A 25,328-nucleotide genomic window follows, 5' to 3' on the forward strand; every position below is an offset into this window, starting at 1 on the left:
TTTTACTCGACATGGTAAACGTCTCTGTCTACATTATTGCACTGCAGTGAGGTTACACACAGGTGCATTGTGGGAAAGAAGCTGACTGATGGAAGTGGAATCTCACTTACTGATCAGACTCCTTCATGTAAACATGATCTGAAAATGCTTTTTATGGTTCTGTTTGATTCCTGGATTAAAATGTAATATATGTGATAAGTTTATAAAATATCAGCCTTTACCATTAGTGTGAAGTCGAGTTATTTACTTACCCCTGGGAGAGGGATCATGAAAAACAACAGAGAGAAATGTAATGTTAGATAAAATACAATGAGAAAAACTTATGATTTACAGTCAGAACAGCTGATAAACAATCTTCACTCTGTGCTTTCAAAAATGTTCAGATACAATTTTATACATTTTATAAAGTAAAATATAACAGATAGTGAATCATTATAAAGAGTTTATATATAAATAATGAAATACATCATGAGGTGTTTTTTCTCAGTGCAGTAACACAGATCTGTGATCAGCTGTTGAATAAAACACTCCATATGAAGTGAAAATCCTGAGCATCACCATATTTTAATCACATTTCTATCTGTATCAGGGAAAAATAAAGACAAGTTCTACTGTCTTCCATAAATGTCCATGTCTCCATGTTTCACAGAAGAGCTGCTTTGATTTGGATCATGAGCAGTTTTCTTTTCACTTCACACTTTCCTCTTTTCATCACTCTGCTACAGCTTAGTCTTTGTCTCATCTGTCTGTGTCACGGATATTTAGGACACTTCCCTGACAGAGCACCAGAGGACAATCCAGCATGTCTGAATCTAAGTCTTCTTCAGTTGTAGGTCTCATTTCCGGTGTTCAGTGTGTTCTCCTGTTTTGTGTTTAGTAATTAGTCTCCCTGTTTAAGTTCTGCTTTCTCTCACTTTCTTTCTCTAGATCAGGAGTCTCCAACCTTTTTTCCTCTGAGAGTTACTTTGACAAAATGAAGGTGGTGAAGAGTTCCTCGTGTTATATTATTAGTAACATTTATTTACATAGATTATTGCCATAAACACTAAGCTATTTTTGTGTGAACCTTTAAAAAATGTCAATATTGAACAGTCATATTTTACAATAAATCATTTTAAATTCACATAAGCAGCATGTTCATTGTTGAGTCGAGTTTATTGATTTAACACAACAGGTTTACTGACTAGATTTATCACTTATTATTGTCAGATTTCCTTCATTCACATGGATTCTGTTATTTATCAGTAAACTGTTATTACAAGTCTCCTGGCACATACCCTGATGGCCTCAGCAAGACTGAAAAACACTCTTTTTGTAAAAAATGAAACACCTTTGATATTGAAGGTGATATTAATTTTGTAAACAGAGACCTGACATTGTTTTGGACTTCATGTGATTAAATAATAATATTTTTATGACATTCATATGCATGTGTAATGAGAAATATTAAAGAGTACTTTACTCTGAAACACCAGCTGCACTAATAAGAAATGTCTCCAGCTCACTCGTCCTGCATCTTCCTGCAGCAGGATAGATTCATTCAGCGCTTTTACTCTGGCAGCATCGTAGCTTTATTCCTAACGCTGTCGAATCTCCAGCAGCTTCCAAGTTAAAAGGATCTGTCATGTGTTTTCTTTATCCTTTATCCAAACTACTTCAACTACGTGCTTATAGATTTAAGTTTATATAACACTTCCATGTACGGTCTTGGTGCTAGCTGTGTGTGAAATGGATTGATGAACAGCTGTATTAAACTGTGTGATGTGTGGAGGAGCATGATTTGTCCAGGAGTCAGATTTCAGTAGAACACCAGAAAGGGGCGGGGCATCTGTGAGTTTGATTGGCATGAAATTTAAACAGGTTTATTGAGTTAATCTGATTTGATCAGTTTTGTACATATTCTATGAAACTTTAGGTGAGTTACTCAGAGTGACGTGTTGGAGACCCCTGCACTACAGTAATGTTAGCCAGTCTCAGGAACTTTCAGAGAGAGTTATTGCTATGAAATCACATTCAAACAAAAACATTCAGCTTTTTAGCTCTCAGTATCAGTGTGTAGGTCAGATTTCTGTGTCTGTACAACACTAAATGATAAACTAGACAACAGCATGATGAATGTTCTGCCAGAGATCACAGTCTGTTGTGTTCACTACACTATGCTCATGATGCTCATATATCTATGTGCTATTGCACTCTGAACACACAGCACAGTCTAATCTATTTCATCTGTACAATAAATATATTATTCATGCAGCATCAAGACATCACTAGCAGAGAAAAGGGATTTATACTCACCGTCCTCATCATCCTGTGAAAGTAAATAAAACAGTGTGAAGATTTTATGCATGATTACAAATGTGAATTGTTCCATGTGAAAATGTGAAAGTAACTGTTACTCTGGTTAAAACACAGCTGATGTGTGTCTTAATAAAAAAGAGGAAAACTAGACAACAATCAGTCATCACACACAGTAAATCTGTATCATGTAGCATTGTGCTAATATACCGCTAGTTACCCTTAAGGAAGAGAAATATCCTGTGATTTATTGGAAAATACTATTTTCTGATCTATGCATGTCTTTACCAATATACAGTATGTCAGTATTTGTGTATTTCTCCCTGTGTATTTTAAATATATAGTGAAATATTCTGTAATATATCTATGTGTTATTGTAGTAGATAAAGGAATATACAGAATATCAGATTCCCACTTCCTTTAATTAAAAACACAGACATTTATCAATGTAAAAACTGAACAGATTACAGAATGATGTGTTTTCTGCTGCTTCATCTATATATTGGTTACGACAGCATGTGATATGTCGCAGTAGATTTGGGAAGATGCGTGATCTCGTTATGTTTTTCTCTTTTTCACTCACAAATCCCTCTCTCCTATGAAGGAAGTTTTAGAAATGAAGTGAAGGACTTCTGTTCTCAGTTCAGTCAGGTTGTCTTTATTCTGTGTGCATTAACACGCCTTACTACTGTTAGCTTAAAGAGACTAAACGCTAGGCCGAGTCGACTCTTCAATGCTTTTTCAGAATATGGTGTGATTGTTACACAGAGAGACTGATGACAATTATTCTGTCTACAAGCACTGAAAACTGTTAAAGCTGTGATTTATGTTTATTGTGTAAGATTCTGAAGAAGCAGAGCTGGGCATTTTACTGCCCTGGGTCATATCTGGCCCTTTGGTTGTCTCTGTCCGGCCCACGTGAAATCAATCACAGATCAACTGATAAGGCTATTGGAATAGGCCAGAATTCCCATAGGTTGTGTAAATGAATTGCTTCTTTCAGAAAGTACATAAAATAAAATGTTCTCAAACATACATGTTTAAAAAGCTAATAGAATTATCTTTCAAATGGTGAGGGTCGTGATTCAATAAATTATTCACAGCCAAAAATATGATTTGCTAAATGTGCTGAGCTCTGCTTTTTTACAGATGAAGTAACCGGCTTGTTCACAGACGTGGTTTTGAAGGGTTGCGTAGTTTCCATTCAAAATGTGCAAACTGTTTGTTGATTTATGCAAATCTAAATTATTCAGAGCAATCAGAGAAAAGAATAAGCTTCGAATGCTGTTTGTCGCTTCTTCCTACGCCAAAAATAAACTTTCAGTATAATTATTCAACGTTGACTTCAAATATATCAAAAACCATTCAGAGTTTAAATAAGTGACATATATCATTAAAAACTGCAAACTTTCCTTTTTAAAAAGATGAAATTCTGTGCATTTTAATGGAGAAATGTTGATCACACACGCAAGTTCAAAGTTCAATTTCACGCATTTTCCTTCGCATCAAGTGACATTGGAGATTCTGCCATGTTTGTTTTTCAGCGATAATCAAGTCACGTTAAAATTTCCATACTCTTAGTGGAGGGCAAAGAATATGAGGTGAATATTGGTATCATTCACAAAATAACAACGTTTATTAACAACCTTAATCACCTATATTGTTAAATGTATTGCATTATGTCTAAAAAATAACACTAAAAAAATGTAAAAATTAGCAGCTGCTGTGAGTCTATGTACGTGACCCAGTACACTTTGACACTTTTGACCACTTTATTACGAATGAAACCATTGTTTCAACTTTAAATATTATATCTTTGTATTATTATAGATTAAGAGTCTAAAGAGTAGTTCTGTTTATTGTTCTGAAGGTAACAGTAAAGATCTAAGGTTAGTAAGGTGAAGATGTTCTGCAATGTAAAGGTGATGAGATATTTACATGTTAAAACAATGCAACTTTAATAGTGTTGGATGTGTGCTTAACTCTTGTTGTTTGTTATTTTATTGCTATGCACATTACAAAAATATCAAAATATCACAGAAAATAAATTAAAAACAAATTGTGTATTTCATTCAGCATCAGTTATATAGGTATATCTTAACTGCATGCAGTCATACATAAAGAATAATAGCAGAAATGGAATGAAAGTGAGAAATACATAAGACTTCCAGATTTCATGTTTTATCTCCAACAATAAGTTTTTTTAAAGAAAATCTATAAAAATCGCTGAAAATGGTTCTGCAACACGCCGGTTCCTTATAAGCCTTTTATATCAGAAAATGTTCTGAAATATTGATGACATTTCTGAACTCATATCTCAAGTTCTAATAGAGATATTTCCAAAATTGAAACTGTTCTGTAAAGCAATTGTCAAGCTCTTACTGCTTGTACTATTGGGTTTAATGTGCAAACACTGAAAAAAATCACTGTGGTTGCAATTAGAAATCAGATGTAAATAAGTGTACATCCTGAACACAATACAACTTCATTGATTTTATTTTAAAGGTGAATGTTTTTTTTTAATGTGTGTGCGTGTGTGTGTGTGTGTGTGTGTGTCTGCACACCTTCACAGTAATGTGTTGGAGATACTGAGTTAGCTGTTCACCCTCAAAAGTGTCAGCTCACGTAACAAGCCAAGGACTCCTGAGTATTTATTTACTGAAGTCAGATGTAAAGCAGTGTGCTTTGTTTGTGAAATACAGATCACTGTGTTGAAGGATTACAGTTTGAATCTCCACTACGTGACTAAACACTCAGAGAAACACAAGAACCTGACTGATGCAGAGCGGCAGCAGTGCGGTCAGTGAAAGGGACAGCAGCAGGGAGGGATGTGTTCATGCAGGTAAATGCATGAGGGCCTGAAATGGGACGAAGGGGCAGGTGTTACAACAGATGATTGTTCAAATCTGAGGGGAAAATGTTGGACTTTTGACGCGGATGCCGGATAAAGTGACTGAAATGAATCCTGAACAGAAAGTGGAATTTTGACATTTATACATTTTATATTCTCATATCCACATCATTCCACCAGACTACAGTTCACTTGTTCAAGCTCAAGAACTGAAAAATATCACAAGTACTTTTTTCCCTTTAAATTAATTGTTGACCTTTAACATACAACATACACATTTTAGTAAGTTAAAAAGTGTTACATTAAAAATAAAATGAAACAGAGATGTAATTGTCTACTTTTTAATTAAGTCTTATTATGAATTTTGTACAATTTTTTTATTTCTATATTTGACCTACTCCATATTTTCATAGCCTTATTGTAACATGTAGTCTAACCAGTAGCTGCTAATCACAACCATAACATTTACTGCTATTTATAACACTATTTTTTTTTTACATAAAAAAATTATATTGAGCAACATTGAGTTCAGTCTATTGGTTCAGCCCTCAACAACAGTCCCAGTTCCTCATGTGACCCCTAAGGGAAATTAATTACCCACCCTTGTGATGGAGTCTGTCAGTGGTGTGTGTTATATACTGTGTGTTTGTTGTGTCTTTTACTCGACATGGTAAACGTCTCTGTCTACATTATTGCACTGCAGTGAGGTTACACACAGGTGCATTGTGGGAAAGAAGCTGACTGATGGAAGTGGAATCTCACTTACTGATCAGACTCCTTCACGTAAACATGATCTGAAAATGCTTTTTATGTTTCTGTTTGATTCCTGGATTAAAATGTAATATATGTGATAAGTTTATAAAATATCAGCCTTTACCATTAGTGTGAAGTCGAGTTATTTACTTACCCCTGGGAGAGGGATCATGAAAAACAACAGAGAGAAATGTAATGTTAGATAAAATACAATGAGAAAAACTTATGATTTACAGTCAGAACAGCTGATAAACAATCTTCACTCTGTGCTTTCAAAAATGTTCAGCTATAATTGTGTGTCTGTGTGTTAATATGTCTATTGAATAACGACTCTGAGGTCATGCTGGTGGATTTTTGTTCTGTGTCTCAGATCTCTACAGTCTGTCACTGATGTTTATGTTTAACCGTCATACATTAGTGATGCCCTAAACGACTGGTAACAGATCAGCATCAGCCAATAATCACATTCAATAACTCAATTGGTAGTCATTAAACTTGGCCGATCTTGTTTTTTTATTTTTTTTATTTATTATCATTATTTATCACTGTCATATACTGGACAACGGTTATAATTACACTTTTTGAGTAGCAAAAAACTACTTTATTTATATTTAGCTTATTTATTTGATTCTCTGTTAGAACAATAATATATATAACTAGAATGTTGCATTTCCAGAAGAAAATGTGAGTGTGATTGTGAATATGTTGCTTAATCTATTGCAAGAAATTCTGAAATAATACATAAATACAACCCCGAGCGGGTCTCCTGTATGGGAGGCGGGCGCTCTACCAAAGTGCCAGAAGCAAGCGACGGTTGTTTGCGAGTTAAATTCTTATAGCATGGGAAGTGGGCACTCTAACAAATACGCTAAACTGCAGACGTCACACACACACACACACACACACACACACACACACACACACACACACAGTAGCGCTCCGAAGTTCGTGAAAAACACATTTAACAATCCATCTAAAATAAACTATAATACTTATCAGCATGAAAAGTAATAGCACACTTAAGCAGCATTTTAGCGTTGGAACCATGTTTCTAGCGATTACCGTTAGGACTGGTAATGTTTTACATGCTTGTTTACGACAAAAACCGAGAAAAAATCTCCGAGAAAAACCGAACTGTGCGCGATCTCCTTAAATGCCCGTGCGGAAACCAGGAAGTGAAGTCCGTAACAAATGCATTTAAAATTAATATAAAATAAACTACAATACTTATCAGCATGAAAAGTAATAGCACACTTAAGAAACACATGATGAACATTTTAGCACTGGAACCATATTTTTAGTTATTACCGTTTAGGACTAGTAGCGCGCCCAGGAACCGGAATAATAATAATAAATAGTGACGATAACGAGTGCGATTGCTTATGCAATCTCACTAATTACTGTAAATAATATAAACAATACAATCAACATATGTGGCACTACTTAAAAAATAGGTTAAGTTCATAAACTAAAATAGGTTACATAGTTATATAAAGCTTAAGTTCGGGATCGGTATCGGCTGATCACGATAACAAAAAACAGTAGTCGGTATCGGCTGGAAAAAATGGAGGATCCCTATTATACATGGTGGATTTTCACTGTGGATAAAATATTGGAGTTTCTTTGCTCATTAATGTGACTGTCACAGTGTCTGAGCACAAGGTAAAAGAACAAAACCTCTCACTTTCAACAAGAGCTAATCTTTGTTCCTAGCATAAGTTGGTTAGCTCACACTGTCACTGATTCTGCAGCAGTCTGATCACCGATGTGGCGGTGTAACTCATTCTGACTGCACTCATTTACACACATCACACAGTTTACAGAACAAACTAGCAGCCCAGTATTACCTAGCTTATTGTATTGCTTTGCTTCTCACTGCTATACATTCAGCTTTTTAGCTCTCAGTATCAGTGTGTAGGTCAGATTTCTGTGTCTGTACAACACTAAATGATAAACTAGACAACAGCATGATGAATGTTCTGCCAGAGATCACAGTCTGTTGTGTTCACTACACTATGCTCATGATGCTCATATATCTATGTGCTATTGCACTCTGAACACACAGCACAGTCTAATCTATTTCATCTGTACAATAAATATATTATTCATGCAGCATCAAGACATCACTAGCAGAGAAAAGGGATTTATACTCACCGTCCTCATCATCCTGTGAAAGTAAATAAAACAGTGTGAAGATTTTATGCATGATTACAAATGTGAATTGTTCCATGTGAAAATGTGAAAGTAACTGTTACTCTGGTTAAAACACAGCTGATGTGTGTCTTAATAAAAAAGAGGAAAACTAGACAACAATCAGTCATCACACACAGCAAATCTGTATCATGTAGCATTGTGCTAATATACCGCTAGTTACCCTTAAGGAAGAGAAATATCTTGTGATTCATTGGAAAATACTATTTTCTGATCTATGCATGTCTTTACCAATATACAGTATGTCAGTATTTGTGTATTTCTCCCTGTGTATTTTAAATATATAGTGAAATATTTTGTAATATATCTATGTGTTATTGTAGTAGATAAAGGAATATACAGAATATCAGATTCCCACTTCCTTTAATTAAAAACACAGACATTTATCAATGTAAAAACTGAACAGATTACAGAATGATGTGTTTTCTGCTGCTTCGTCTATATATTGGTTACGACAGCATGTGATATGTCGCAGTAGATTTGGGAAGATGCGTGATCTTGTTATGTTTTTCTCTCTTTTACTCCCAAATCCCTCTCTCCTATGAAGGAAGTTTTAGAAATGAAGTGAAGGACTTCTGTTCTCAGTTCAGTCAGGTTGTCTTTATTCTGTGTGCATTAACACGCCTTACTACTGTTAGCTTAAAGAGACTAAACGCTAGGCCGAGTCGACTCTTCAATGCTTTTTCAGAATATGGTGTGATTGTTACACAGAGAGACTGATGACAATTATTCTGTCTACAAGCACTGAAAACTGTTAAAGCTGTGATTTATGTTTATTGTGTAAGATTGTGATGGAGTCTGTCAGTGGTGTGTGGTATATACTGTGTGTTTGTTGTGTCTTTTACTCGACATGGTAAACGTCTCTGTCTACATTATTGCACTGCAGTGAGGTTACACACAGGTGCATTGTGGGAAAGAAGCTGACTGATGGAAGTGGAATCTCACTTACTGATCAGACTCCTTCATGTAAACATGATCTGAAAATGCTTTTTATGGTTCTGTTTGATTCCTGGATTAAAATGTAATATATGTGATAAGTTTATAAAATATCAGCCTTTACCATTAGTGTGAAGTCGAGTTATTTACTTACCCCTGGGAGAGGGATCATGAAAAACAACAGAGAGAAATGTAATGTTAGATAAAATACAATGAGAAAAACTTATGATTTACAGTCAGAACAGCTGATAAACAATCTTCACTCTGTGCTTTCAAAAATGTTCAGATACAATTTTATACATTTTATAAAGTAAAATATAACAGATAGTGAATCATTATAAAGAGTTTATATATAAATAATGAAATACATCATGAGGTGTTTTTTCTCAGTGCAGTAACACAGATCTGTGATCAGCTGTTGAATAAAACACTCCATATGAAGTGAAAATCCTGAGCATCACCATATTTTAATCACATTTCTATCTGTATCAGGGAAAAATAAAGACAAGTTCTACTGTCTTCCATAAATGTCCATGTCTCCATGTTTCACAGAAGAGCTGCTTTGATTTGGATCATGAGCAGTTTTCTTTTCACTTCACACTTTCCTCTTTTCATCACTCTGCTACAGCTTAGTCTTTGTCTCATCTGTCTGTGTCACGGATATTTAGGACACTTCCCTGACAGAGCACCAGAGGACAATCCAGCATGTCTGAATCTAAGTCTTCTTCAGTTGTAGGTTTCATTTCCGGTGTTCAGTGTGTTCTCCTGTTTTGTGTTTAGTAATTAGTCTCCCTGTTTAAGTTCTGCTTTCTCTCACTTTCTTTCTCTAGATCAGGAGTCTCCAACCTTTTTTCCTCTGAGAGTTACTTTGACAAAATGAAGGTGGTGAAGAGTTCCTCGTGTTATATTATTAGTAACATTTATTTACATAGATTATTGCCATAAACACTAAGCTATTTTTGTGTGAACCTTTAAAAAATGTCAATATTGAACAGTCATATTTTACAATAAATCATTTTAAATTCACATAAGCAGCATGTTCATTGTTGAGTCGAGTTTATTGATTTAACACAACAGGTTTACTGACTAGATTTATCACTTATTATTGTCAGATTTCCTTCATTCACATGGATTCTGTTATTTATCAGTAAACTGTTATTACAAGTCTCCTGGCACATACCCTGATGGCCTCAGCAAGACTGAAAAACACTCTTTTTGTAAAAAATGAAACACCTTTGATATTGAAGGTGATATTAATTTTGTAAACAGAGACCTGACATTGTTTTGGACTTCATGTGATTAAATAATAATATTTTTATGACATTCATATGCATGTGTAATGAGAAATATTAAAGAGTACTTTACTCTGAAACACCAGCTGCACTAATAAGAAATGTCTCCAGCTCACTCGTCCTGCATCTTCCTGCAGCAGGATAGATTCATTCAGCGCTTTTACTCTGGCAGCATCGTAGCTTTATTCCTAACGCTGTCGAATCTCCAGCAGCTTCCAAGTTAAAAGGATCTGTCATGTGTTTTCTTTATCCTTTATCCAAACTACTTCAACTACGTGCTTATAGATTTAAGTTTATATAACACTTCCATGTACGGTCTTGGTGCTAGCTGTGTGTGAAATGGATTGATGAACAGCTGTATTAAACTGTGTGATGTGTGGAGGAGCATGATTTGTCCAGGAGTCAGATTTCAGTAGAACACCAGAAAGGGGCGGGGCATCTGTGAGTTTGATTGGCATGAAATTTAAACAGGTTTATTGAGTTAATCTGATTTGATCAGTTTTGTACATATTCTATGAAACTTTAGGTGAGTTACTCAGAGTGACGTGTTGGAGACCCCTGCACTACAGTAATGTTAGCCAGTCTCAGGAACTTTCAGAGAGAGTTATTGCTATGAAATCACATTCAAACAAAAACATTCAGCTTTTTAGCTCTCAGTATCAGTGTGTAGGTCAGATTTCTGTGTCTGTACAACACTAAATGATAAACTAGACAACAGCATGATGAATGTTCTGCCAGAGATCACAGTCTGTTGTGTTCACTACACTATGCTCATGATGCTCATATATCTATGTGCTATTGCACTCTGAACACACAGCACAGTCTAATCTATTTCATCTGTACAATAAATATATTATTCATGCAGCATCAAGACATCACTAGCAGAGAAAAGGGATTTATACTCACCGTCCTCATCATCCTGTGAAAGTAAATAAAACAGTGTGAAGATTTTATGCATGATTACAAATGTGAATTGTTCCATGTGAAAATGTGAAAGTAACTGTTACTCTGGTTAAAACACAGCTGATGTGTGTCTTAATAAAAAAGAGGAAAACTAGACAACAATCAGTCATCACACACAGTAAATCTGTATCATGTAGCATTGTGCTAATATACCGCTAGTTACCCTTAAGGAAGAGAAATATCTTGTGATTTATTGGAAAATACTATTTTCTGATCCCTGCATGTCTTTACCAATATACAGTATGTCAGTATTTGTGTATTTCCCCCTGTGTATTTTAAATATATAGTGAAATATTCTGTAATATATCTATGTGTTATTGTAGTAGATAAAGGAATATACAGAATATCAGATTCCCACTTCCTTTAATTAAAAACACAGACATTTATCAATGTAAAAACTGAACAGATTACAGAATGATGTGTTTTCTGCTGCTTCATCTATATATTGGTTACGACAGCATGTGATATGTCGCAGTAGATTTGGGAAGATGCGTGATCTCGTTATGTTTTTCTCTTTTTCACTCACAAATCCCTCTCTCCTATGAAGGAAGTTTCAGAAATGAAGTGAAGGACTTCTGTTCTCAGTTCAGTCAGGTTGTCTTTATTCTGTGTGCATTAACACGCCTTACTACTGTTAGCTTAAAGAGACTAAACGCTAGGCCGAGTCGACTCTTCAGTGCTTTTTCAGAATATGGTGTGATTGTTACACAGAGAGACTGATGACAATTATTCTGTCTACAAGCACTGAAAACTGTTAAAGCTGTGATTTATGTTTATTGTGTAAGATTCTGAAGAAGCAGAGCTGGGCATTTTACTGCCCTGGGTCATATCTGGCCCTTTGGTTGTCTCTGTCCGGCCCACGTGAAATCAATCACAGATCAACTGATAAGGCTATTGGAATAGGCCAGAATTCCCATAGGTTGTGTAAATGAATTGCTTCTTTCAGAAAGTACATAAAATAAAATGTTCTCAAACATACATGTTTAAAAAGCTAATAGAATTATCTTTCAAATGGTGAGGGTCGTGATTCAATAAATTATTCACAGCCAAAAATATGATTTGATAAATGTGCTGAGCTCTGCTTTTTTACAGATGAAGTAACCGGCTTGTTCACAGACGTGGTTTTGAAGGGTTGCGTAGTTTCCATTCAAAATGTGCAAACTGTTTGTTGATTTATGCAAATCTAAATTATTCAGAGCAATCAGAGAAAAGAATAAGCTTCGAATGCTGTTTGTCGCTTCTTCCTACGCCAAAAATAAACTTTCAGTATAATTATTCAACGTTGACTTCAAATATATCAAAAACCATTCAGAGTTTAAATAAGTGACATATATCATTAAAAACTGCAAACTTTCCTTTTTAAAAAGATGAAATTCTGTGGATTTTAATGGAGAAATGTTGATCACACGCAAGTTCAAAGTTCAATTTCACGCATTTTCCTTCGCATCAAGTGACATTGGAGATTCTGCCATGTTTGTTTTTCAGCGATAATCGAGTCACGTTAAAATTTCCATACTCTTAGTGGAGGGCAAAGAATATGAGGTGAATATTGGTATCATTCACAAAATAACAACGTTTATTAACAAACCTTAATCACCTATATTGTTAAATGTATTGCATTATGTCTAAAAAATAACACTAAAAAATGTAAAAATTAGCAGCTGCTGTGAGTCTATGTACGTGACCCAGTACACTTTGACACTTTTGACCACTTTATTACGAATGAAACCATTGTTTCAACTTTAAATATTATATCTTTGTATTATTATAGATTAAGAGTCTAAAGAGTAGTTCTGTTTATTGTTCTGAAGGTAACAGTAAAGATCTAAGGTTAGTAAGGTGAAGATGTTCTGCAATGTAAAGGTGATGAGATATTTACATGTTAAAACAATGCAACTTTAATAGTGTTGGATGTGTGCTTAACTCTTGTTGTTTGTTATTTTATTGCTATGCACATTACAAAAATATCAAAATATCACAGAAAATAAATTAAAAACAAATTGTGTATTTCATTCAGCATCAGTTATATAGGTATATCTTAACTGCATGCAGTCATACATAAAGAATAATAGCAGAAATGGAATGAAAGTGAGAAATACATAAGACTTCCAGATTTCATGTTTTATCTCCAACAATAAGTTTTTTTAAAGAAAATCTATAAAAATCGCTGAAAATGGTTCTGCAACACGCCGGTTCCTTATAAGCCTTTTATATCAGAAAATGTTCTGAAATATTGATGACATTTCTGAACTCATATCTCAAGTTCTAATAGAGATATTTCCAAAATTGAAACTGTTCTGTAAAGCAATTGTCAAGCTCTTACTGCTTGTACTATTGGGTTTAATGTGCAAACACTTTGAAAAAGTCACTGTGGTTGCAATTAGAAATCAGATGTAAATAAGTGTACATCCTGAACACAATACAACTTCATTGATTTTATTTTAAAGGTGAATGTTTTTTTTTAATGTGTGTGCGTGTGTGTGTGTGTGTGTGTGTGTGTCTGCACACCTTCACAGTAATGTGTTGGAGATACTGAGTTAGCTGTTCACCCTCAAAAGTGTCAGCTCACGTAACAAGCCAAGGACTCCTGAGTATTTATTCACTGAAGTCAGATGTAAAGCAGTGTGCTTTGTTTGTGAAATACAGATCACTGTGTTGAAGGATTACAGTTTGAATCTCCACTACGTGACTAAACACTCAGAGAAACACAAGAACCTGACTGATGCAGAGCGGCAGCAGTGCGGTCAGTGAAAGGGACAGCAGCAGGGAGGGATGTGTTCATGCAGGTAAATGCATGAGGGCCTGAAATGGGACGAAGGGGCAGGTGTTACAACAGATGATTGTTCAAATCTGAGGGGAAAATGTTGGACTTTTGACGCGGATGCCGGATAAAGTGACTGAAATGAATCCTGAACAGAAAGTGGAATTTTGACATTTATACATTTTATATTCTCATATCCACATCATTCCACCAGACTACAGTTCACTTGTTCAAGCTCAAGAACTGAAAAATATCACAAGTACTTTTTTCCCTTTAAATTAATTGTTGACCTTTAACATACAACATACACATTTTAGTAAGTTAAAAAGTGTTACATTAAAAATAAAATGAAACAGAGATGTAATTGTCTACTTTTTAATTAAGTCTTATTATGAATTTTGTACAATTTTTTTATTTCTATATTTGACCTACTCCATATTTTCATAGCCTTATTGTAACATGTAGTCTAACCAGTAGCTGCTAATCACAACCATAACATTTACTGCTATTTATAACACTATTTTTTTTTTACATAAAAAAATTATATTGAGCAACATTGAGTTCAGTCTATTGGTTCAGCCCTCAACAACAGTCCCAGTTCCTCATGTGACCCCTAAGGGAAATTAATTACCCACCCTTGTGATGGAGTCTGTCAGTGGTGTGTGTTATATACTGTGTGTTTGTTGTGTCTGTTACTCGACATGGTAAACGTCTCTGTCTACATTATTGCACTGCAGTGAGGTTACACACAGGTGCATTGTGGGAAAGAAGCTGACTGATGGAAGTGGAATCTCACTTACTGATCAGACTCCTTCACGTAAACATGATCTGAAAATGCTTTTTATGTTTCTGTTTGATTCCTGGATTAAAATGTAATATATGTGATAAGTTTATAAAATATCAGCCTTTACCATTAGTGTGAAGTCGAGTTATTTACTTACCCCTGGGAGAGGGATCATGAAAAACAACAGAGAGAAATGTAATGTTAGATAAAATACAATGAGAAAAACTTATGATTTACAGTCAGAACAGCTGATAAACAATCTTCACTCTGTGCTTTCAAAAATGTTCAGATACAATTTTATACATTTTATAAAGTAAAATATAACAGATAGTGAATCATTATAAAGAGTTTATATATAAATAATGAAATACATCATGAGGTGTTTTTTCTCAGTGCAGTAACACAGATCTGTGATCAGCTGTTGAATAAAACACTCCATATGAAGTGAAAATCCTGAGCATCACCATATTTTAATCACATTTCTATCTGTATCAGGGAAAAATAAAGACAAGTTCTACTGTCTTCCATAAATGTCCATGTCTCCATGTTTCACAGAAGAGCTGCTTTGATTTGGATCATGAGCAGTTTTCTTTTCACTTCACACTTTCCTCTTTTCATCACTCTGCTACAGCTTAGTCTTTGTCTCATCTGTCTGTGTCACGGATATTTAGGACACTTCCCTGACAGAGCACCAGAGGACAATCCAGCATGTCTGAATCTAAGTCTTCTTCAGTTGTAGGTTTCATTTCCGGTGTTCAGTGTGTTCTCCTGTTTTGTGTTTAGTAATTAGTCTCCCTGTTTAAGTTCTGCTTTCTCTCACTTTCTTTCTCTAGATCAGGAGTCTCCAACCTTTTTTCCTCTGAGAGTTACTTTGACAAAATGAAGGTGGTGAAGAGTTCCTCGTGTTATATTATTAGTAACATTTATTTACATAGATTATTGCCATAAACACTAAGCTATTTTTGTGTGAACCTTTAAAAAATGTCAATATTGAACAGTCATATTTTACAATAAATCATTTTAAATTCACATAAGCAGCATGTTCATTGTTGAGTCGAGTTTATTGATTTAACACAACAGGTTTACTGACTAGATTTATCACTTATTATTGTCAGATTTCCTTCATTCACATGGATTCTGTTATTTATCAGTAAACTGTTATTACAAGTCTCCTGGCACATACCCTGATGGCCTCAGCAAGACTGAAAAACACTCTTTTTGTAAAAAATGAAACACCTTTGATATTGAAGGTGATATTAATTTTGTAAACAGAGACCTGACATTGTTTTGGACTTCATGTGATTAAATAATAATATTTTTATGACATTCATATGCATGTGTAATGAGAAATATTAAAGAGTACTTTACTCTGAAACACCAGCTGCACTAATAAGAAATGTCTCCAGCTCACTCGTCCTGCATCTTCCTGCAGCAGGATAGATTCATTCAGCGCTTTTACTCTGGCAGCATCGTAGCTTTATTCCTAACGCTGTCGAATCTCCAGCAGCTTCCAAGTTAAAAGGATCTGTCATGTGTTTTCTTTATCCTTTATCCAAACTACTTCAACTACGTGCTTATAGATTTAAGTTTATATAACACTTCCATGTACGGTCTTGGTGCTAGCTGTGTGTGAAATGGATTGATGAACAGCTGTATTAAACTGTGTGATGTGTGGAGGAGCATGATTTGTCCAGGAGTCAGATTTCAGTAGAACACCAGAAAGGGGCGGGGCATCTGTGAGTTTGATTGGCATGAAATTTAAACAGGTTTATTGAGTTAATCTGATTTGATCAGTTTTGTACATATTCTATGAAACTTTAGGTGAGTTACTCAGAGTGACGTGTTGGAGACCCCTGCACTACAGTAATGTTAGCCAGTCTCAGGAACTTTCAGAGAGAGTTATTGCTATGAAATCACATTCAAACAAAAACATTCAGCTTTTTAGCTCTCAGTATCAGTGTGTAGGTCAGATTTCTGTGTCTGTACAACACTAAATGATAAACTAGACAACAGCATGATGAATGTTCTGCCAGAGATCACAGTCTGTTGTGTTCACTACACTATGCTCATGATGCTCATATATCTATGTGCTATTGCACTCTGAACACACAGCACAGTCTAATCTATTTCATCTGTACAATAAATATATTATTCATGCAGCATCAAGACATCACTAGCAGAGAAAAGGGATTTATACTCACCGTCCTCATCATCCTGTGAAAGTAAATAAAACAGTGTGAAGATTTTATGCATGATTACAAATGTGAATTGTTCCATGTGAAAATGTGAAAGTAACTGTTACTCTGGTTAAAACACAGCTGATGTGTGTCTTAATAAAAAAGAGGAAAACTAGACAACAATCAGTCATCACACACAGTAAATCTGTATCATGTAGCATTGTGCTAATATACCGCTAGTTACCCTTAAGGAAGAGAAATATCCTGTGATTTATTGGAAAATACTATTTTCTGATCTATGCATGTCTTTACCAATATACAGTATGTCAGTATTTGTGTATTTCTCCCTGTGTATTTTAAATATATAGTGAAATATTCTGTAATATATCTATGTGTTATTGTAGTAGATAAAGGAATATACAGAATATCAGATTCCCACTTCCTTTAATTAAAAACACAGACATTTATCAATGTAAAAACTGAACAGATTACAGAATGATGTGTTTTCTGCTGCTTCATCTATATATTGGTTACGACAGCATGTGATATGTCGCAGTAGATTTGGGAAGATGCGTGATCTCGTTATGTTTTTCTCTTTTTCACTCACAAATCCCTCTCTCCTATGAAGGAAGTTTTAGAAATGAAGTGAAGGACTTCTGTTCTCAGTTCAGTCAGGTTGTCTTTATTCTGTGTGCATTAACACGCCTTACTACTGTTAGCTTAAAGAGACTAAACGCTAGGCCGAGTCGACTCTTCAATGCTTTTTCAGAATATGGTGTGATTGTTACACAGAGAGACTGATGACAATTATTCTGTCTACAAGCACTGAAAACTGTTAAAGCTGTGATTTATGTTTATTGTGTAAGATTCTGAAGAAGCAGAGCTGGGCATTTTACTGCCCTGGGTCATATCTGGCCCTTTGGTTGTCTCTGTCCGGCCCACGTGAAATCAATCACAGATCAACTGATAAGGCTATTGGAATAGGCCAGAATTCCCATAGGTTGTGTAAATGAATTGCTTCTTTCAGAAAGTACATAAAATAAAATGTTCTCAAACATACATGTTTAAAAAGCTAATAGAATTATCTTTCAAATGGTGAGGGTCGTGATTCAATAAATTATTCACAGCCAAAAATATGATTTGCTAAATGTGCTGAGCTCTGCTTTTTTACAGATGAAGTAACCGGCTTGTTCACAGACGTGGTTTTGAAGGGTTGCGTAGTTTCCATTCAAAATGTGCAAACTGTTTGTTGATTTATGCAAATCTAAATTATTCAGAGCAATCAGAGAAAAGAATAAGCTTCGAATGCTGTTTGTCGCTTCTTCCTACGCCAAAAATAAACTTTCAGTATAATTATTCAACGTTGACTTCAAATATATCAAAAACCATTCAGAGTTTAAATAAGTGACATATATCATTAAAAACTGCAAACTTTCCTTTTTAAAAAGATGAAATTCTGTGCATTTTAATGGAGAAATGTTGATCACACGCAAGTTCAAAGTTCAATTTCACGCATTTTCCTTCGCATCAAGTGACATTGGAGATTCTGCCATGTTTGTTTTTCAGCGATAATCAAGTCACGTTAAAATTTCCATACTCTTAGTGGAGGGCAAAGAATATGAGGTGAATATTGGTATCATTCACAAAATAACAACGTTTATTAACAACCTTAATCACCTATATTGTTAAATGTATTGCATTATGTCTAAAAAATAACACTAAAAAAATGTAAAAATTAGCAGCTGCTGTGAGTCTATGTACGTGACCCAGTACACTTTGACACTTTTGACCACTTTATTACGAATGAAACCATTGTTTCAACTTTAAATATTATATCTTTGTATTATTATAGATTAAGAGTCTAAAGAGTAGTTCTGTTTATTGTTCTGAAGGTAACAGTAAAGATCTAAGGTTAGTAAGGTGAAGATGTTCTGCAATGTAAAGGTGATGAGATATTTACATGTTAAAACAATGCAACTTTAATAGTGTTGGATGTGTGCTTAACTCTTGTTGTTTGTTATTTTATTGCTATGCACATTACAAAAATATCAAAATATCACAGAAAATAAATTAAAAACAAATTGTGTATTTCATTCAGCATCAGTTATATAGGTATATCTTAACTGCATGCAGTCATACATAAAGAATAATAGCAGAAATGGAATGAAAGTGAGAAATACATAAGACTTCCAGATTTCATGTTTTATCTCCAACAATAAGTTTTTTTAAAGAAAATCTATAAAAATCGCTGAAAATGGTTCTGCAACACGCCGGTTCCTTATAAGCCTTTTATATCAGAAAATGTTCTGAAATATTGATGACATTTCTGAACTCATATCTCAAGTTCTAATAGAGATATTTCCAAAATTGAAACTGTTCTGTAAAGCAATTGTCAAGCTCTTACTGCTTGTACTATTGGGTTTAATGTGCAAACACTGAAAAAAATCACTGTGGTTGCAATTAGAAATCAGATGTAAATAAGTGTACATCCTGAACACAATACAACTTCATTGATTTTATTTTAAAGGTGAATGTTTTTTTTTAATGTGTGTGCGTGTGTGTGTGTGTGTGTGTGTGTCTGCACACCTTCACAGTAATGTGTTGGAGATACTGAGTTAGCTGTTCACCCTCAAAAGTGTCAGCTCACGTAACAAGCCATGGACTCCTGAGTATTTATTTACTGAAGTCAGATGTAAAGCAGTGTGCTTTGTTTGTGAAATACAGATCACTGTGTTGAAGGATTACAGTTTGAATCTCCACTACGTGACTAAACACTCAGAGAAACACAAGAACCTGACTGATGCAGAGCGGCAGCAGTGCGGTCAGTGAAAGGGACAGCAGCAGGGAGGGATGTGTTCATGCAGGTAAATGCATGAGGGCCTGAAATGGGACGAAGGGGCAGGTGTTACAACAGATGATTGTTCAAATCTGAGGGGAAAATGTTGGACTTTTGACGCGGATGCCGGATAAAGTGACTGAAATGAATCCTGAACAGAAAGTGGAATTTTGACATTTATACATTTTATATTCTCATATCCACATCATTCCACCAGACTACAGTTCACTTGTTCAAGCTCAAGAACTGAAAAATATCACAAGTACTTTTTTCCCTTTAAATTAATTGTTGACCTTTAACATACAACATACACATTTTAGTAAGTTAAAAAGTGTTACATTAAAAATAAAATGAAACAGAGATGTAATTGTCTACTTTTTAATTAAGTCTTATTATGAATTTTGTACAATTTTTTTATTTCTATATTTGACCTACTCCATATTTTCATAGCCTTATTGTAACATGTAGTCTAACCAGTAGCTGCTAATCACAACCATAACATTTACTGCTATTTATAACACTATTTTTTTTTTACATAAAAAAATTATATTGAGCAACATTGAGTTCAGTCTATTGGTTCAGCCCTCAACAACAGTCCCAGTTCCTCATGTGACCCCTAAGGGAAATTAATTACCCACCCTTGTGATGGAGTCTGTCAGTGGTGTGTGTTATATACTGTGTGTTTGTTGTGTCTTTTACTCGACATGGTAAACGTCTCTGTCTACATTATTGCACTGCAGTGAGGTTACACACAGGTGCATTGTGGGAAAGAAGCTGACTGATGGAAGTGGAATCTCACTTACTGATCAGACTCCTTCACGTAAACATGATCTGAAAATGCTTTTTATGTTTCTGTTTGATTCCTGGATTAAAATGTAATATATGTGATAAGTTTATAAAATATCAGCCTTTACCATTAGTGTGAAGTCGAGTTATTTACTTACCCCTGGGAGAGGGATCATGAAAAACAACAGAGAGAAATGTAATGTTAGATAAAATACAATGAGAAAAACTTATGATTTACAGTCAGAACAGCTGATAAACAATCTTCACTCTGTGCTTTCAAAAATGTTCAGCTATAATTGTGTGTCTGTGTGTTAATATGTCTATTGAATAACGACTCTGAGGTCATGCTGGTGGATTTTTGTTCTGTGTCTCAGATCTCTACAGTCTGTCACTGATGTTTATGTTTAACCGTCATACATTAGTGATGCCCTAAACGACTGGTAACAGATCAGCATCAGCCAATAATCACATTCAATAACTCAATTGGTAGTCATTAAACTTGGCCGATCTTGTTTTTTTATTTTTTTTATTTATTTTATTATCATTATTTATCACTGTCATATACTGGACAACGGTTATAATTACACTTTTTGAGTAGCAAAAAACTACTTTATTTATATTTAGCTTATTTATTTGATTCTCTGTTAGAACAATAATATATATAACTAGAATGTTGCATTTCCAGAAGAAAATGTGAGTGTGATTGTGAATATGTTGCTTAATCTATTGCAAGAAATTCTGAAATAATACATAAATACAACCCCGAGCGGGTCTCCTGTATGGGAGGCGGGCGCTCTACCAAAGTGCCAGAAGCAAGCGACGGTTGTTTGCGAGTTAAATTCTTATAGCATGGGAAGTGGGCACTCTAACAAATACGCTAAACTGCAGACGTCACACACACACACACACACACACACACACACACACACACACACACACACAGTAGCGCTCCGAAGTTCGTGAAAAACACATTTAACAATCCATCTAAAATAAACTATAATACTTATCAGCATGAAAAGTAATAGCACACTTAAGCAGCATTTTAGCGTTGGAACCATGTTTCTAGCGATTACCGTTAGGACTGGTAATGTTTTACATGCTTGTTTACGACAAAAACCGAGAAAAAATCTCCGAGAAAAACCGAACTGTGCGCGATCTCCTTAAATGCCCGTGCGGAAACCAGGAAGTGAAGTCCGTAACAAATGCATTTAAAATTAATATAAAATAAACTACAATACTTATCAGCATGAAAAGTAATAGCACACTTAAGAAACACATGATGAACATTTTAGCACTGGAACCATATTTTTAGTTATTACCGTTTAGGACTAGTAGCGCGCCCAGGAACCGGAATAATAATAATAAATAGTGACGATAACGAGTGCGATTGCTTATGCAATCTCACTAATTACTGTAAATAATATAAACAATACAATCAACATATGTGGCACTACTTAAAAAATAGGTTAAGTTCATAAACTAAAATAGGTTACATAGTTATATAAAGCTTAAGTTCGGGATCGGTATCGGCTGATCACGATAACAAAAAACAGTAGTCGGTATCGGCTGGAAAAAATGGAGGATCCCTATTATACATGGTGGATTTTCACTGTGGATAAAATATTGGAGTTTCTTTGCTCATTAATGTGACTGTCACAGTGTCTGAGCACAAGGTAAAAGAACAAAACCTCTCACTTTCAACAAGAGCTAATCTTTGTTCCTAGCATAAGTTGGTTAGCTCACACTGTCACTGATTCTGCAGCAGTCTGATCACCGATGTGGCGGTGTAACTCATTCTGACTGCACTCATTTACACACATCACACAGTTTACAGAACAAACTAGCAGCCCAGTATTACCTAGCTTATTGTATTGCTTTGCTTCTCACTGCTATACATTCAGCTTTTTAGCTCTCAGTATCAGTGTGTAGGTCAGATTTCTGTGTCTGTACAACACTAAATGATAAACTAGACAACAGCATGATGAATGTTCTGCCAGAGATCACAGTCTGTTGTGTTCACTACACTATGCTCATGATGCTCATATATCTATGTGCTATTGCACTCTGAACACACAGCACAGTCTAATCTATTTCATCTGTACAATAAATATATTATTCATGCAGCATCAAGACATCACTAGCAGAGAAAAGGGATTTATACTCACCGTCCTCATCATCCTGTGAAAGTAAATAAAACAGTGTGAAGATTTTATGCATGATTACAAATGTGAATTGTTCCATGTGAAAATGTGAAAGTAACTGTTACTCTGGTTAAAACACAGCTGATGTGTGTCTTAATAAAAAAGAGGAAAACTAGACAACAATCAGTCATCACACACAGCAAATCTGTATCATGTAGCATTGTGCTAATATACCGCTAGTTACCCTTAAGGAAGAGAAATATCTTGTGATTCATTGGAAAATACTATTTTCTGATCTATGCATGTCTTTACCAATATACAGTATGTCAGTATTTGTGTATTTCTCCCTGTGTATTTTAAATATATAGTGAAATATTTTGTAATATATCTATGTGTTATTGTAGTAGATAAAGGAATATACAGAATATCAGATTCCCACTTCCTTTAATTAAAAACACAGACATTTATCAATGTAAAAACTGAACAGATTACAGAATGATGTGTTTTCTGCTGCTTCGTCTATATATTGGTTACGACAGCATGTGATATGTCGCAGTAGATTTGGGAAGATGCGTGATCTTGTTATGTTTTTCTCTCTTTTACTCCCAAATCCCTCTCTCCTATGAAGGAAGTTTTAGAAATGAAGTGAAGGACTTCTGTTCTCAGTTCAGTCAGGTTGTCTTTATTCTGTGTGCATTAACACGCCTTACTACTGTTAGCTTAAAGAGACTAAACGCTAGGCCGAGTCGACTCTTCAATGCTTTTTCAGAATATGGTGTGATTGTTACACAGAGAGACTGATGACAATTATTCTGTCTACAAGCACTGAAAACTGTTAAAGCTGTGATTTATGTTTATTGTGTAAGATTGTGATGGAGTCTGTCAGTGGTGTGTGGTATATACTGTGTGTTTGTTGTGTCTGTTACTCGACATGGTAAACGTCTCTGTCTACATTATTGCACTGCAGTGAGGTTACACACAGGTGCATTGTGGGAAAGAAGCTGACTGATGGAAGTGGAATCTCACTTACTGATCAGACTCCTTCATGTAAACATGATCTGAAAATGCTTTTTATGGTTCTGTTTGATTCCTGGATTAAAATGTAATATATGTGATAAGTTTATAAAATATCAGCCTTTACCATTAGTGTGAAGTCGAGTTATTTACTTACCCCTGGGAGAGGGATCATGAAAAACAACAGAGAGAAATGTAATGTTAGATAAAATACAATGAGAAAAACTTATGATTTACAGTCAGAACAGCTGATAAACAATCTTCACTCTGTGCTTTCAAAAATGTTCAGATACAATTTTATACATTTTATAAAGTAAAATATAACAGATAGTGAATCATTATAAAGAGTTTATATATAAATAATGAAATACATCATGAGGTGTTTTTTCTCAGTGCAGTAACACAGATCTGTGATCAGCTGTTGAATAAAACACTCCATATGAAGTGAAAATCCTGAGCATCACCATATTTTAATCACATTTCTATCTGTATCAGGGAAAAATAAAGACAAGTTCTACTGTCTTCCATAAATGTCCATGTCTCCATGTTTCACAGAAGAGCTGCTTTGATTTGGATCATGAGCAGTTTTCTTTTCACTTCACACTTTCCTCTTTTCATCACTCTGCTACAGCTTAGTCTTTGTCTCATCTGTCTGTGTCACGGATATTTAGGACACTTCCCTGACAGAGCACCAGAGGACAATCCAGCATGTCTGAATCTAAGACTTCTTCAGTTGTAGGTCTCATTTCCGGTGTTCAGTGTGTTCTCCTGTTTTGTGTTTAGTAATTAGTCTCCCTGTTTAAGTTCTGCTTTCTCTCACTTTCTTTCTCTAGATCAGGAGTCTCCAACCTTTTTTCCTCTGAGAGTTACTTTGACAAAATGAAGGTGGTGAAGAGTTCCTCGTGTTATATTATTAGTAACATTTATTTACATAGATTATTGCCATAAACACTAAGCTATTTTTGTGTGAACCTTTAAAAAATGTCAATATTGAACAGTCATATTTTACAATAAATCATTTTAAATTCACATAAGCAGCATGTTCATTGTTGAGTCGAGTTTATTGATTTAACACAACAGGTTTACTGACTAGATTTATCACTTATTATTGTCAGATTTCCTTCATTCACATGGATTCTGTTATTTATCAGTAAACTGTTATTACAAGTCTCCTGGCACATACCCTGATGGCCTCAGCAAGACTGAAAAACACTCTTTTTGTAAAAAATGAAACACCTTTGATATTGAAGGTGATATTAATTTTGTAAACAGAGACCTGACATTGTTTTGGACTTCATGTGATTAAATAATAATATTTTTATGACATTCATATGCATGTGTAATGAGAAATATTAAAGAGTACTTTACTCTGAAACACCAGCTGCACTAATAAGAAATGTCTCCAGCTCACTCGTCCTGCATCTTCCTGCAGCAGGATAGATTCATTCAGCGCTTTTACTCTGGCAGCATCGTAGCTTTATTCCTAACGCTGTCGAATCTCCAGCAGCTTCCAAGTTAAAAGGATCTG

General features: G+C 34.9%; 1 protein-coding gene across 4 annotated transcripts in view; it reads right to left on the reverse strand.

Moving 5' to 3' along the window:
* Nucleotides 1–25,328, reverse strand: part of LOC131348237 (trichohyalin-like) — a 166,381-nt gene that overhangs the window by 86,560 nt on the left and 54,493 nt on the right. The gene's annotated exons all lie outside the window — the stretch shown is intronic.

Source organism: Hemibagrus wyckioides, linkage group LG28, assembly GCF_019097595.1.
Source record: "Hemibagrus wyckioides isolate EC202008001 linkage group LG28, SWU_Hwy_1.0, whole genome shotgun sequence".
In the NCBI taxonomy this organism is placed as follows: Eukaryota; Metazoa; Chordata; class Actinopteri; order Siluriformes; family Bagridae; genus Hemibagrus; species Hemibagrus wyckioides.